Genomic DNA, 17,212 nt, shown 5'->3' on the forward strand with positions numbered 1-17,212 from the left:
TTTTGGTAGGTCAAATATGATAGCAAAATATAGTATTAATGGTAAATAAGACTCGGCAGTGGGGAGGATCAGAGGGATCTTGGGGTCCATGTCCATAGGGCACTCAGAACTGCTATGCAGGTTGGCTCTGTGGTTAAGAAAGCATACAGTGCATTGGCCTTTGTCAATCATGTGATTGAGTTTAGGATCTGAGAGGTAATGTTGCAGCTATATAGGACCCTGGTCAGACCCCACTTGGAGTACTGTGCTCAGTTTGGTCGCCTCATTACAGGAAGGATGTGGAAAGTAAAGAAAGGGTGCAGAGGAGATTTACAAGGACATTGCCTGGTTTGGGCAGCATGCTTTATGAGAATAGGTTGAGTGAACTCGGCCTTTTCTCCTTGGAGTGACGGAGTATGAGAGGTGATCTGATAGAGGTGTATAAGATGATGAGAGGTATTGATCGTGTGGCTTTTCCCCAGGACTGAAATGGCTAGCACCAGAGGGCATATTTTTAAGGTGCTTGGAAGTAGGTACAAAGATGCCAGGGGTAAGTTTTTTACACAGAGAGTGGTAAGTGTGTGGAATGGGCTGCTGGCAGCGGCAGTGGAGGCGGAAATGATAGGTTCTTTTAAGAGACTCCTGGACAGGTACATGGAGCTCAGAAAAATAGTGGGTTATGTGTAACCCTTGGTAATTTCTGAGGTAAGGACATGTTCAACATAGTTTTGTCAGTTGAAGGGCCTGTATTGTGCTGTAGATTTTCTATTTTTCTATGTTATTTTTAGTACAGTGCTTTCAGGAAGAAATTCACAGGTATCACTGTAAGGAAGGTAAAAATATTGTATCATCTGCACCAGCATGAAAGAAAATAGACAAACTTATCCATCAAAGTTCTTTAAAGTGTCTGAAATTGATTTCAAGATACAATAGTGGCCTGTCTTGATCCTACAGATAACATTCTGCACTGAGTGGTTAAAGATTTTGGGGGAAGTGGCAGATATGTGGGAATTTAAAGGCTTGATATATAAATTTGCAGTGTAGTTACTTCGCTTACTAATACGGTCACGATTCAAGGCCCACAAGGGAAGAAGGGAAGGAGTTTGATTAATGATATAGTGACAGGAGTTAATACAGCAGGAATGGTTTATAATAGAATAGATTTAGTAACAATGAATAGTAAATTAAAGGAACCAAAGGAGCAGATTCAACCTATCGTACACCAAAGCAGCTGCTTAATACAGCAGCAACTATGCAAAAGATCTTGTAATGATTCTCCATTTCACAAAGCTTACCAATCTCATTTTAGATATGGTTAAAAAGAAAAATCAACATGAGGAATATCAAAATCCCAATATTGAGGTTACACAAAATGAAGTGTGCATGATGTAGAGTAATTGCTTGACAATTTTGTCACAATTTCGAGGAACTGGAAGAAGTATTTACTTGGATTAGCCATGAATATCTAACACAACTGATGGATTATGAAATATCACCTGATATCAACATATGTAAATTTAGAAGGTTGCATCACAAATGTAATAATCTTTCCAGTGATGTAATACTTCAAAGTCTGAAGTTCAAAGTAAATTTATTATCAAAGTACATATATGTCATGATCTACTCCCCTGAGATTTATATGCTTGCAGGCAATCAGAGTAGAAAAATGAAATGCAATAGAATCAAGAAACAGTGCGCACTAACAAAGACTGAGAAATAGACAATGAGCAAAGGAAGACAGGCTGTGCAAAAATAAGCTAGAATAAGACTACTTTTGGATAACACTGGAATTCCTCATGTCACTCTGCTTGAAGTTACCCTGGATGAATTTTTCATGATCAAAAATACTGTAATTATTGAAGTGATGCAAGTAAGATCAGAACATCAAATAATGCACCTGATGCATTTTACAAATGGCTCTGTGAGTGGGGCAGATAAGTGCAGTTCCTACAGTTCAGGTGGGATATTGGCAAGTTCAGGAAACCATAATCCATGAAGGATCGAAATGTGGATTCCTTGAAAAAAACTACTCTGCCATGCATTTTGCAACAAAGAAATATAGCGTCATTATATTTGCTTATTGTGTGAATAAGATCTGATGGGTAACTATAACTGTAAAAGATTTTTTACTAATGGGAATGACCTATGTCCTGCCAGGTAATAGTACAGCAGGCTTAAAGGGCTGGATACCCAATTCCACCTCGTCCCCACGCTCTATGCAATTTAAAATTAATTTACTTTTTTCATTTCTTAGAAAAGGTTTCCTATGATTGAATTCTCATGGTTTTAGTTCTGATGAAGGGTCTTTGGGTTTGAATATTAACTCTGAGTTTTTTTTAGCAAATTGTTTTTATATTCTCTAGCTGAAATAGTTGAGCCCAGTAATCTGTAATATATATCTAGTTAGAAGATGAGGTATTCTTCTGTCTGTTAGGGTTCATTAGAATGGACCAGAATGTTGTAGACAGAAAGATCAAAGCTGGGTTGAGGCAGAACATTTCCACAGATGCTACTACACTTTCTAGAGACATAGAAAACCTACAGAACAGTACCTTTCCTTCGGCTCACAAAGCTGTGCTGAACATGTCCTTACTTTAGAACTACGAAGGCTCACCCATAGCCCTCTATTTTTCTAAGCTCCATGTATCCATCCAGGAGTCTCTTAAAAGACCCTATCATTTCCACCTCCACCACCACTGCTGGCAGCCCATTCCACACACTCACCACTCTCTGCGTAAAAGATTTACCCCTGACATCTCCTCTGTACCTACTTCCAAGCACCTTAAAACTATGCCTACTTGTGCTAGCCATTTCAGTCCTTGGAAAAAGCCTCTGACTGTCCACATGATCAGTACCTCTCATTATCTTGTACACCTCTATCCGGTCACCTCTCATCCTCCGACACTCCAAGGAGAAAAGGCTGAATTCACTCAACCTATTCTCAGAAGGCATACTCCCCAATCCAGGCAACATCCTTGTAAATCACCTCTGCACCCTTTCTATGGCTTCCACAACCTTCCTGTAGTGAGGTGACCAGAATTGATCACAGTACTTCAAGTGGGGTCTGGCCAGGGTTCTCTCCAGCTGCAACATTACCTCTCGGCTCTTAAACTCAATCTCACGATTGATGAAGGCCAATGCACCATATACCTTCTTAACCACATAATCAACCTGGACTGCAGCTTTGAGTGTCCTATGGACTTGAACCCCAATATCCCAAGATTCGTAATCATATTATGCCTCTACAAATGTTCATAAGTCCTGCCTCTCAGGATCTTCTCTATCAACTTACCAACCACTGAAGAGAAACTCACTGGTCTATAATTTTCTGGGCTATCCCTACTATCTTCCTTGAATAGGGGAACAATGTCCGCAACCCTCCAATCCTCTGGAACCTCTCCCGCCCTCGTTGATGATGCAAAGATCATCGCTAGAGGCTCAACAATCTTCTCCCTCACTTCCCACAATAGCCTGGCATACACTCCATCCAGTCCTGGTGACTTATTCAACTTGATGCTTTCCAAAAGCTCCAACACATCCTCTTCCTTAATATCTACATGCTCAAGCTTTTCAGTCTGCTGCAAGTCATCCCTACAATTGCCAAGATCCTTTCCCATAGTGAATACTGAAGCAAAGTATTCATTAAGTACCTCTGCTATCTCCTTCGGTTCCATACACACTTTTCCACTGTCACACTTGATTGGTCCTATTCTCTCATGTCTTATCCTCTTGCTCTTCCCATACTTGTAGAATGCCTTGAGGTTTTCCTTAATCGTGTCCACCAAGGCTTTCTTAAGGGCCCTTCAGGCTCCCCTAATATCATTCTTAAGCTTCTTTCTGCTAGCCTTATAATCTTCTAGATCTCTGTCATTACCTAGTTTTTTGAACCTTTTGTAAGCTCTTTTCTTCTTGACTAGATGTACAACAGCATTTGTATGTCACAGTTCCTGTATCCTACTATCCTTTCCCTGTCTCATTGGAATGTATCTGCACAAAACCTCTGAACATTTGCCAAGTTCTTCCATACATTTCCGTGAGAACAACTGATCCCAATTTATGCTTCCAAGTTCTGGGCTGATAGCCTTATATTTCTCCTTACTCCTATTAAACGTTTCCCTAACTTGTCTGTTCCTATCCCTCTCCAATGCTATGCTAAGGGAGATAGAATTGTGATCACTATCTCCAAAATGCTCTCCCACTGAGAGATCCAATACCCTACCAGGTTCATTTCCCAATACCAGATCAAGTACAGTCTCTCCTCTTGTAGGCGTTTCTACATATTGTGTCAAGAAACCTTCCTGAACATATCTAACAAACTCCACTCCTTCTCAACCCCTCACTCTAGGGAAATGCCAATCAATATTTGGGAAATTAAAATCTCCCTCCCCAACAACCCTGTTATTATTACTCCTTTCCAGAATCTGCCTCCCTGTCTGCTCTTCGATGTCCCTATTACTATTGGGTAGTCTATAAAAAAACACCCAGTAGAGTTGTATAAATGAATAAAATACCTTGCAGCAAAATAAACTGATCGGATTTATTAACACTTTGCCATCTTATGAAGGTCTTTTATTTATGCAGTCATTTGGAATTAGAATCATAGAGTATTACAGTGCTACAGTGCTTTTTCCAGGCTTATCGTTGCGGCCATTTTTAAAAAAGGGTGAGCATCATCCAGTCTTCTGGTACCTTTTCCATCCTGTTAGGCGTTTGGGACAATCATCTGCATACGCACCAATATTCCTTATACTTTGAGCTGCTTGGTACAGTCATGCTCCAGAATGTGAGAATACTCCTGCCTTCACTCTCCAGATTCTACATTCTTGTACCTGGTAAGTACCTGTGAGGTATTCATTTAGGACCTGGCTCAAATCCTCTTGTTCCACATATAAATTACTTTTTGATCCCTGAGGGAAGCTACTCTTTACTATCCCCTTGCTTCTTATTAAATTACATACAATATCATAAGGTAGTCTGCACAGGGTCTTATAAGTCATGGTGTCAAAGATTACAGGGAGAAGGAAGAAGGATGGGGTTGAGCAGGATATGAAATCAGTCATAACAAAATGGTGGAGCAGACTCAATGGGCTGAATGGCCTAATTCTGCGCCTACTTATGATCTTACAGTCTTATAAAATGTTTCAGAATTCTCCTTTCTACTACTTTCTTGGTTATTCTATTGCCCCCTTTTGCCCTCTTAATTCCTTAATTTGTCCGCTCTTAAACCGCAAATAACTCATTCAACACTAATATTTGATCCCTGATATAGGCTTCCTTCTTTGCCCTATTTGAACCTTCTATATCCTTTTTACAGACTTGCTTTATTGTCACACGTACATCAAAATTTTAAAACACACAGAAAAATGCATCATTTGTGTCAAACATGGTGGGGGAAGCCTGGAACTGTGCCAATATAACATGACCACGAATAACTAATCCTAACCTGTACATCTTTGAAATGTAGGAAGAAACCAGTCCATCCATAGGAAACCCACAGAGACATGAGGAGAATATAAAGACTGCTTATAGATTGCGCAGGCACTGAGCATGGGTCCATGGTGCAGAAGGGAAAGCAGGAGAAAAGGGGAGCAGTGGTGATAGAGGCCAAATTCAGCATGGTTTCCCTAAGGGAATATCTTGCTTGACAAAGCTGTTGAAATTCTTCAGAAGATTAGAAGTAGGACAGAGAAAGATGATGCAGTGGATGTTGTATATTTGGATTTTCAGAAGGCCTTTGACAAGGTGCCACACAGGAGGCTACTTACCAAATTAAGGATTACAGGATTACATAGTATTACAGGATAGTTACTAGCATGGTTCAAGCATTAGCTGATTAGTAGGAGGCAGTGATTTGAAATAAAAGGATCCTGTTCTGTTTAGCTGCCAGTGACTAATGGTGTTCTGCGGGGTCGGTGTGGGAACCAGTTCTTCTTATGCTGTTTATCAATGGTTTAGAGGGTGGAATAAATGGCTTTGTTGTCAAGTTTGCAGATGATACGAAGACTGGCAGAGGGACAGGCAGTGTTGAGGAAACAGGAAGGCTGCAGAAGGACTTAGACAAATTTGGAGAATGATCAAGAGAGTGGCAAATGAAATACAATGTTGCAAAATGCATGGCCATGCACCTTGGTAGAAAAGAAGAATCAGAATCAGGTTTATTATCACCAACATGTGTCATGAGATCTGTTAACTTAGAAGCAGCAGTTCAATGCAATACATAATGCAGAAAAAGAAGGGGGGAAAATAATTAAATAAATTGCTGCATAGGTATTGAATAGATTAAATACCATGCGAAAAACAGAAATAATATATAGTTATAAGTGAGGTAGAGGTCATGGGTTCGATGTCTATTTAGGAATCGTGAAACGTGAAGACTATTTTTTAAAGAGTAAGAAAATCCAAAATCTGATATGTAAATGGACTTGGTAGTCCTTGTACAGAACAGTCTAAAGTTTAACTTGTTGGTCATGAGGAACGCAAATGTAATGTTAACATTAATTTTAGGAGATCTGGAATATAAGAGCAGGGATGTGATGCTGAGGCTTCATAAGGCACTGCTGAGGCCTCACCTTGAGTATTGTGAACAGTTTTGGGCTCCTCATCTAAGAAAAGATGTGCTGGCATTGGAAAGTTTCAGAGGAAGTTTCACAAGGATGATTTTGGGAATAAAAAGGGTTATCATATGAGGAATGTTTGATGGTTCTGGGGCTGCGTTCACTGGAATTTCGAGGGATGAGGGGGGACCTTATTGAAACCTTTCAAAGGTTGAAAGGCCTAGACAGACTAGACTTGAGAAGGATGTTTCCCTTTGTGGGGGGGTTCTCAGACAAGAGGGCACAGCCTCAGGATAGAGGGGTGTCCTTTAAAACAGAAATGCAGAGAAATTTCTTTAGCCAAAGGGCAGTGAATTTGTGGAATTTATTATCACAGGCAGCTGTGGAGGCCAGGTCATTGGGTCTATTTAAGGCAGGGATTAATAGGTTCTTGATTGCCCATGGCATCAAAGGTTATGGGGAGAAGGCCAGGAAGTGTGGCTAAGGAGGAGAATGTAGGATCAGCCATAATTGACTCAATTGGCCAAATGGCCTAATTCTGCTACTAAGTCTTATGGTCTTATTTTGTCTTACACTGTCTTATGGCACAGAGCATTTTCTTCCAATCTACTTCCACTATATCATCTCCTGGGGACTGGCCTTATCTTTTTCAATAACGACTTTAAAACTTACTGTGGTCACTGTTTCCAAAGGGTTTTATATATACACTTTAAATGGCTTACCTATTGTCGTTCCCTGAGATAAGTTGAACTGCTACCCTTCCTAGTGGAATTTCAACTTTCTACATCAACAAACCCTCACAGAGGTATTTTTTAATTCAGCAATATCAAAATTTATTGTACAAAGGCAATGCCAGTTAATACAGGAATCTCAAGTCAACATCTGCAACATGAAATAGGCCCTTCTTTTTTTAACTGGTCTGTATCTTGTAATCCAGCTGTGGGAAATTATCTGATAATGGTTGTGTAACCCTCTCACCGGGCTCATTAGCTAACTCTGCCAACAGCCACATGACTCAGTGGTGAAAAGGCCACCTTTCATAAACAATATGATTGTCGGTATGATTGGAATCCTTTGTCGAGCAAAGCACTCCTTGCAGTAGCGTCTGCTCTTCAGGTGGGGCCTTCCAGTCATCTTCCCTGGTGCTCTTCTCTCCACTCCTGCTACCAAAAGACCCCAAATCAGACGACTGACCTTCAGAAATCTCTCTTCTCTCAGCACTCTAGCATCTTCTCTCGCTTCCCACCTGGCAGGAAGTTACAACCTGTATTCAGGCTGTCCTGTTTGGCTGTGACAACTTTCCTAAGTTGGGCAACATTGCTCCTTATCTTTAGCTGAAGACAAAACCTTCTTATTTGCAGGACAAGCTGCTTTACAGAAAACTGCTGAGATAAAGATACTCACAGCATAACAGTAGAAAACTTACCCAGGACATTACAGTTGGATAGGTAAAAGTTGAACTGAACACAGGCAGACCCTCCCATTAGTTAGTGGTGGAGATAGGCTGCAGGATTGCTACTGTCAGAGACTGTAGAGAAGTTGACACATAACATGAAATTGCACTTTTTTTTTATCAAATTCAAATTTCAAAGTAAAGTCAATTTATTATCAAAGTACATACATGTCCCAATTTACATCCCTGAGGTACATTTACTTGCAGGCATTCGCTGTAGAACATAGAAGTACAACAGTATTAATGAAAAACTACACAAGACTGACAAAACAACCAACATGCGAAAAAAGATAAACCATGCAAATACAAAAAAAAAACAAATAGTAGTAATAATACATAAATAGTAAAAAAAAATACTGAGAACATGAGTTGTAGAGTCCTTGAAAGTGAGTTCCCAGGTTATGGAATCAGTTCAGTGTTAAGCTGAGTGAAGTTATCCACACTGGTTGAGGAGCCTGATGATTGAGGGGTAGTAACTGCTCCTGACCTGGTGTTGTGGGACCTAAGGTTCCTGTACCTCATTCCCAATGCAGCAGTGAGAAGACAGCAAAGTATGGATGGTGCTTTCTTGGGGCAGTGACCTTGTAGATGAGGCTTTGGGGATAAAGCATGAAATAGTACTCACTAAATCACTCCACAGAGTTGTGATGGACTTCAATGCTATGTCTAAAGAATCTTAGTGTTGGAAACTTCTGGGAAATGCAGTGATAGACTTGGAAAACCAGAAGAAAAAGCTCCAAGAACCATTCCAGGTGTACTTTTACCATCTATATTCCAAGTAAGTAGTAAGATCGAGAAGTATGCTGGTTCAAATAACATTGTGATCAAAAGTGACAGATGTGTTTATTGCATTTTTCCACATCTGTCTTGATAAGTGACATATATTTAGATCCTCAATGCATGTGTTATTCAAAAATGAAAATCCCAATAATATGTTTACAGAGCTCTCGTGCAGTCAGATTATATCTCAGGATTCACTGGAATGTAAGAAATAGCAAGCAAAAAGTTGGTTTATATTTGTGGCAGAGCACAAGCTGTACAGGTATTTACTTGAACTCGTGTATTTTTAATATCCAATAATGGAAAAGAAAAATAATGAAGGAGCTTGACTCCTGGTGTAACATTGGAAATCAACAAAGTGCTTGAGAATACTTCACAGAGTGTTGTCAATGTTCATTAAAAGATATAAATTACAGCCCAGGAATTAGTAAGCTATTATTTTTTACTATTGATTTAACTTTCAGGATTTGAAGACTGCTCAGTAGTTGTTGTCCACCCTAATGGCCCTTATGGTTTCCTTTAGGTTGATATAGCTAGAGGTGGTAATGAGGGGAAGCTTCCACTACCTATTAAGTGCTCCCAATGGCATGCTTCTCAAATAGCCTTTTGACTACCAAGTCTATCTCCTGGCCTTCACGTATGGCTTAGCTTCTAAGCCTGATAGAACCATTTCTATTGACTGGAGAAGGAGCAAAAACATGCTACTGGTGTCTTAAAACACTTAAGGCAGATGAGGCACATCAGCCATGGTTGCCTACTCATCTCGGTGAAGAAAAACTCTGATCTCAAACTTCCACTACCTGTGGCAGTGAAGGATTTCAGGAGTAAACCCCAAGGAAATATCTGGAGCTGGAGTCCCGAAGGCAGTTCATTGAGTTCAACAGTGAATTGAATTGGCTTTATTTCTTACATCCTTCACATACATTAACGTCTCCAACTAAATGTGCAATGATCAATTTATAGTAATTTGTAATAATTAGTATGCAAAACAGGACAGTCAATATAGTATAGAAATACAATTATACCAACGTGAATTAATCAGTCTGATGGCCTAGTGCAAGAAGCTGTCCTGGAGCCTGTTGGTTTTGGCTTTTATGCTATGGTACCGTATCCTGGATGGTAGCAACTGGAACAGTTTGTGGTTCTGGTGACTTGGGTCACCAATGATCCTTCAGGCCTTTTTTACACAGCTATCTTTGTAAATGTCCTGAATCATGGGAAGTTCACAACTGCAGATGCGCTGGGCTGTCCGCACCACTCTCTGCAGAGTCCTGTGATTGAGAAAAGTACAGTTCCCATACCAGGCAGTGATGCAGCCAGTCACTCTCAAATGTTGTCTTGTAGAAAATCCTTAGGATTTGGGGACTCTTGCCAAACGTCTTCAACCGTCTGAGATGAAAGAGGCACTGCTGTGCCTTTCTCACCACACAGCCGGTATGTACAGACCATGTGAGATCCTCAGTGATGTGTATGCCGAGGAACTTGAAGCTGTTCACCCTCTCAACCCCAGGTGCATTGATGTCAACTTGTAGTCCACAACCAAGCTCCTTTGTTTTTGCAGCATTGAGGGAGAGGTTGTTTTCTTGACACCACTGTGTCAGGGTAATAACTTCTTCTCTGAAGGCTGCCTCATTATTAACTGAGATAAGGTCAATCAGTGTAGTGTCTGCCAACCCCTGTATTGGTCTCTGCCATTCCTTTGGATTCATCAGCTGAGTAGAGAGGCGAGACTGCTGCATCGGCAACTGCTTGCTCTCTATATCATACTTCTCTGGTTTTCCTACTGGTTTGGGTATCAAGCAGATAGCTAGGGCACAAATTCCATGGTCAAGTTCAATCAACGGAGGGCCTCAATAGTCCTTGAAAAGCTGGTGGCGCATTGGGCACCAATCTGCAGGATCCTAAAGGCTTGAGAGGGCTGTAGACTCAGCCTGCTCCATCATGGGCATAAGCCTCCCCACATCAAGGGTATCCTCTAAAGGCACTCAAGAAGGCAGCATCAATCATTAAGGACTCTCATTTCTCAAGAAGCCCACTTCTCATTTCTACCACCAGGGAAGAGATACAGGGGCTTGAAGACACACACTCAATGTTCTCAGAACAGATTCTTTTCCCTCGGCTATCAGATTTTCGAACAGTCCATGAACCCATGAATACTACCTCTTTTGCACTATTTATTTATTTTAAATTTTAACTTGCAGCAATTTGTTTTCTCTGCACTGTACTGCTGCCACAAATAACAATAAATTTCATGACTTGCGACAATGACAATAAATCTTATTCTGATTCAGATCCTGGTGGCAGAGAGAATGTACATTTAATGTGCTGGTTGGGTACCAATGAAATTGATGCTTTGTCTTAGCTGATTTCAGTCATCTTGGTTGCATCATGTCTCTGGCTTATACTTTTGTATTGTGGAAAGTCTTTGCAATATCTACAGACGTGTCAACAAAGAAGCTCTAAATCATAGTGCTACTGGAAGTAAGTGCTAATTAAAAAATAACATCTGAAACATAAACAGGATATGCTGGAAATATTCAAAAGGGTAAATAACATCCATGGAAAGAGAAACAGAGTTGAAACTTCAGGTGAAAGACTCTTCAGTAGAGCTTCATGAGCTGATGATAGGTCTTCAACCTGAAACATTGTGTTTTTATTTGCAGTATGACCTTCTGAATTCATCCAGCATTTTCTGATTTCATTGGAGATTAGCTATTGTTTGATTGCACGGTTGAAAACAATTTGCATTACGTGGCTGATTGTTGAGAGAAAACTCATTAGAGAGATAATTAGTCAGACAGAATTTGTTGTGTTCTGTGAGAATAGGAGATGACAGTGTAGAACTGTACTGGGACAGGTTGGCCAGGGCCATGGATGGATCTAAGGTGCAGGTCTTCAACATTACAGCTTATCCCATAGATGTTTTCAACCATTTTTTGACTTCACACTGATCTGAATTGGCTGAAGTTCAATTTCTGTATAATGTGGATCATAGGAGGAAGAAGAGTTTGATCATTCGATAGATATTGCCGGATGAAGATGTTTATGAGTGCTTTGAGCCAAGCTTTTAACTTACACATGACATGCTCCACTAGAGAATGTTTGTGGAGCCTTCTCCTCCCTTTGTTTATTTGCCACAACCATTCTCAGACTTCTCCTTAGAAACACACCATCATAGAATCTAGCAAGTTGCAGAGCTTTGATCTGTCCTTTCGGTGGAAGATTATAAGCTGTAGCTCCACCAATCACATGTTGCATTTTCAGTTTAACATGAAATAATATTGCATGGAAGCTTTACTAGGATCATGCCTGATTTTTAGATGTGCCTGGTATTCTTTCTATCATCCCCTTCTACAGTATTTTCTAAACTCTTTTATAAGTGACTGTCTTTAGCCACACATGGTTTATGCACCTTTTAGCATCATGTGGTCCACCAAAAGGCTGCAGCCCTACTTTCTGAAAGCTGGTGCTTCCCTGCACTCCTCATTGACGCAGGGTTTATCTCTTGTCTTGAAAGTAATGGTGGAGTTATGGATATGTTATGTCACGTGGTTACAGATTGTGATGGTGTGCATTTCTTAGAAGTTTAAAGAGGTTCAACATATCATTAAAGACACTAATAAGTTTCCATCTATTGGAAAGCATTCTGACTAGTTGCATCACGACTTAGTGTGCCCCCCTGGGTCGCCTCAGGCTCACTCAGCTCGTTCTCGTCTAGGGGGAGCAGCCTTCGGCCCCGCCAAAGTGGGTAATCAGCTGGTGTGGATGCTGTGTGATGTCCCCACCTCGCTAAAAAACAGACAGGACACCATATGTGATTAAATGATTACAATAACTAAGTGACTAATAACGATACAGTATATATGAAGGAAAAGAAAATAAAGAAAAGTCGCCAAACTTATCAAAGTCCAAACCACTTCATGCACAACTGTTGGAGCTCAATTACTGGAGTCTTCTGGCCACCATTCGATCCCCTCCGAACTCCTCGAATTGCAGCTCAGGACCACCTGAAGCGATCAACCAAGCACACCTATCTTCGTCTCCTCTCCTCAGGGTACCTCCTGGCCTCAGACCCCCAGCTTGGGGTCAGTTCCTCGCCCAGTTTACAGCATTGCGTCCTCTCTCTCACCCCCTTGCGCCGATCTCTCCAAAAGCCCGCCAACAATAGTTTACAGACTCAGAAGAAAGAACAACATTAATCCCAATTGGTTTACAAAGGAATACAATTCTTGTTATCAGTAAATTTTAACCCAAATAAGCTTCCAGCACTCTCTCGCAACAAAGAAGCATTCCTACTTTTAACAAAACAAAGAAGCCATTTTGATTAACATACGCAGTAACAAAGAAAAAGAAGAGACCCTCTTTACACTAGTATGGAAACTCCAATGCATAGGAACTCAAGAGGAATTAGAGAACGATAGACACTGCCAATTCCATCATGGGTACAACCCTCCCCACCATCAATGAAATCTACAAGAGGCAGTGTCTTAGGAAGACGATCTCCATCAGCAAGGACCCCACTAGCTAAGCCATGCCCTCTTCTCATTTCTGTAGGAAGTACAGAAGCCAGCAGATCCACACCTTAAGGTTCAAATACAGCTTCCTCAACACTGCTATCAGGTTGTTGAACCTACCTGAAAATCTCTAATATTACCACAGACTATATTTCCACTCAACTTCCCTCAGCGAGTGCTGAGTTCAAGGCCTGGAGTTTGGGATCCCGTCATCGGCTAGTCCTGAGGTCAATACCAAGATTGAAGCCTGAACATTGATCAGGAGTCGGAGCCTGATGACCAGAGCACTGGGTGTATTAGTATGAGGATCCACTGGAAAATTCAGAGCCCATTGCCTGGAGGCTGGAGGTCAAGCGGCCTGTCCTGGGGTTATATGTTGTGTGTGTTTATATGAGTGGGCGGGAGGGAGGGAACAAGCTTATTTATGCTGTTGTTGTTTCGTGGCTTGTTGTGTTCTGAGTTGCTCTGCTGAACCTTGTGGGAATGCTATGTTGGCTCCGGAATGTGCTCCCAGCACAGCTGTTCATACAAATATGTATTTCACTGTATGCGTGGATGTACATGTGATAAACAAGTGAATCTCAGGCTACGTCCACACTACACCGATAAATCCTTAACCGAAGCTTTTGCTCTTCGTTTTTACCCTCCGTCCACACTAAAATGGCATTTTCGTCCCCAGAAACCGGAGCTTTTCAGAAATGCTCTCCAGGGTGTGTAATTTTGAAAATGCCGCTTGGGCAGATCAGTGTGGACGGGGTAACGGAGAAATATGAAAACGCTGTCAGACGGCAGCACACCATTTCATTGTTTTCTTGAACATAACTGAACAATTTCAGAACAGACGGCAAAGAGATTGAAGCCAGAAGAATTAGAAATGCACTCACCAAGTACTTTGACCCATAACTTACTGAATAAACAAGTATACTCACTTTGCCCTGTTTTCTGTCCTTGCTCATATGAAGGTGGTTTACCTATTTATGCAAGTACTTCTCTGACAATAAATGTGTAACAGCCTAGTGTAACATTGTATGGAAATACAAGATAATACTGATGCAGACATGTTTTATACATTTAACAAGGGGCTTTATTAATGCAACAGAGTTCATCAGTTTTTCAATGTTCGGTTGTCAGCTGGGTCATACTGTCCGTGAACTCCCTGTCGGTTGCCTCCACACACTCCAGTATTTGTTTTTTTTTAGTTTTAAGTCCTCCTGAGCGAGAGCCAACAGCTGCCATCGTTTAAGTTTTTTTTTGTCTGTAACTGAACAAACACGCACCGTCTTTCATGGCGAGACTCGACACCAAACATGTCACTTGTTTTTGGTAGATGTGTCCTGCACATGCGCAGTAGGAGGAGATGCGCCGAAATATCCGTTTCAATGTGGACAGAGATATTTTTAAAAATGTATAGTGTGGACGCCTATCGTTTTTATGTGAAACTGGCATTTTCAAAATTTTCCGGACTAGTGTGGATGTAGTCTCAATCTAAAATTACACTACTGTTATGTTTTACTTGATAGTGTTGCATAATTATGCAAATATTATGCATAATTTATGTTAATTTAAGGTCATGTAATGCATATTTGTCACACCTGTAATGTACTGTGCTATTACAGCAAAAAGCTAATTTTCACAGCATTTATACCCTGGCTCTTTATGCCCATGGTAATAAACTTAAACTTGATCTCCAGCAAATGATCGTGTATAATGTCTCAATGAAGCCCAGTTTTGATTAGTCAGAACATATCCCACATAGCAAGGTTGCAGTGCTACACAATACAATGGAAAGTTCCTTGGTGTGAATGTGGATCTTTTTTTCTACTGGAACTTCTACAATATTAGACCATAATCCAAGACACTTTGGAACAGAATTAGGCCATTCAGGCTATTGAGTCTGCTCCTCCATCATGGCTGATCCATTTCCCTCTTTGTCCCATTCTCCTGCTTTCTCCCTATATCCTTTCACACCTGATTAATCAAGAATCTATCAATTTACACATTAAATTCATCCAGTGACCTGGCTCCCATGGCCACTTAGTGGCAATGAATTCCACAGGTTCACCACCCTCCAGTGAAAGAAATTCACATACCAAATGGACATACCTATATCTTGAGGCTGTGCCCTCTGGCCCTAGGCTCCCCCACCATCTTGAGGACAAATGAATTTACCATCAGTAGACCTGGGAGGATGATGTCAACTAAATTAGATTTCATGGGGATAAATAAGCTGTTTTGATTTGGTAACTTTTCATCTACATTGGGAGCTTGTGGAACACTCTCCTCTTGTTTAGATGTCAGGAGCTCCACCAATATGCAGGATGGAACAAGCCACTTAATTGGGACCCAATCCACCAAGCTAAATATTTATTCCTTTCACCACCAGTGCACTATGTTGTCAGTTTCTGCATCTGCAAAGTGTACTCTAGTTACTCCCCAAGACTATTAGACCATAAGACCATAAGACATAGGAACAGAATTAGGCCATTCAGCTCATTGAGTCTGTTCCACCATTCCATTATGGCTGATTTATTATCCCTCTCAGCCCCATTTTTCTGTCTGCTCCACCAAACTTTTGACACACTGATTAATCAAGAATGTATCAACCTTCGTCTTAAATACTGTATACTCAATGACTGAGCCTGCAGTCATCTGTCGCAATGACTTCCACAGATTCACTGCAATCTAGCTGAATAATTCACATAGCGTGTTGAAATAACTATTGAGTATAGATTTGAGGCCTCTAAGGTACTACTCTGAACTACACAACCAGATAGTCTGTTCAACAACTCACTGTGTGAAGAAATGCTTCCTGATGTGAGTCTGAAACCTCCCCATAACCAGTCTCCACCTATGGCCCCATGTCCTCATTGATGGATTAATATTGAAGTACCAGCTGGCATCCACCTTACTTATACCCTTAATGATTTGAACACTTCTATTATGTCTCCTCTCATTCTACATCTACTTGGGCTAAAAAAAATTAAATTCTTTCGATCCTTCTTCATAGCTCATACCCTGCAGACCTGGAATGAGTCTCATCACCTTTCTCTGAACTCTGTCCCATGCATCCACATCCCTCACAAAACATGGAGACCAAAATTGTACACAGTGCTCAAAACGTGGCTTCACAAATGCATTATACAACCTAAAGAGAATATCTCTGAGCATATTATACAGCCCAACATTCTATTAGCTTTCCTGATCACTTCTATGCATTGTCGAGGCTTTGATAGTGATGAATCTACCAAGATGCCCAAATCCTTCTCATACAGTGCACTTTCTAACTCAAGACCTCCACGGAATATTTATATCTAATATTTCTACTTTCTACATGTAAAGATTTATATTTACTTTAATTTTCAGCTGTCATTTATCTGCCCACATCTGGATTTTGTTCCAATCAAACTGTATTGATTTTGCTGCCTGAATGCTATCAGCCTGTCCCTCTAATTTTGTGTCATCTGTAAACTTTACTGGTTTATGTGTTATGTGCTTATCCAAATAATTAATATAAATTAAAAACAGCCTGGTCCCAAAACGAACCCAACTTTTGACATCTTCTAAGTATGAAAATGATCCTCTCACTATAACTCATTGTTTTCTGTTTTTGAGCCAATTTCACACCCATTCGCACATGCTACACTGAATCCCTACCTACTGTAATTTGCTTATTAGCCTCTTGTGGGGTACCTTGTTGAAAGCCTTCTGAATGATGCCAAGTAAATGATGTCAACCACTCTTTTTATGATAAATTTTAGTTCTCTCTTCATAGAACTCCAGCGCTTTAGTAAAACATGATTTGCCCTTTCTGAACCCACACTGGCTTTCTGCTAACATGTCTGTTCTTATCAGTTGCTTTTCCCCTCTCATTCTTTACTAATGTTTCCATCATCTTTTCTATGATACAAGTTAAGCAGTCGCCCTCCTTATAT

The sequence above is a fragment of the Hypanus sabinus genome, chromosome 6, assembly GCF_030144855.1.
Source record: "Hypanus sabinus isolate sHypSab1 chromosome 6, sHypSab1.hap1, whole genome shotgun sequence".
In the NCBI taxonomy this organism is placed as follows: Eukaryota; Metazoa; Chordata; class Chondrichthyes; order Myliobatiformes; family Dasyatidae; genus Hypanus; species Hypanus sabinus.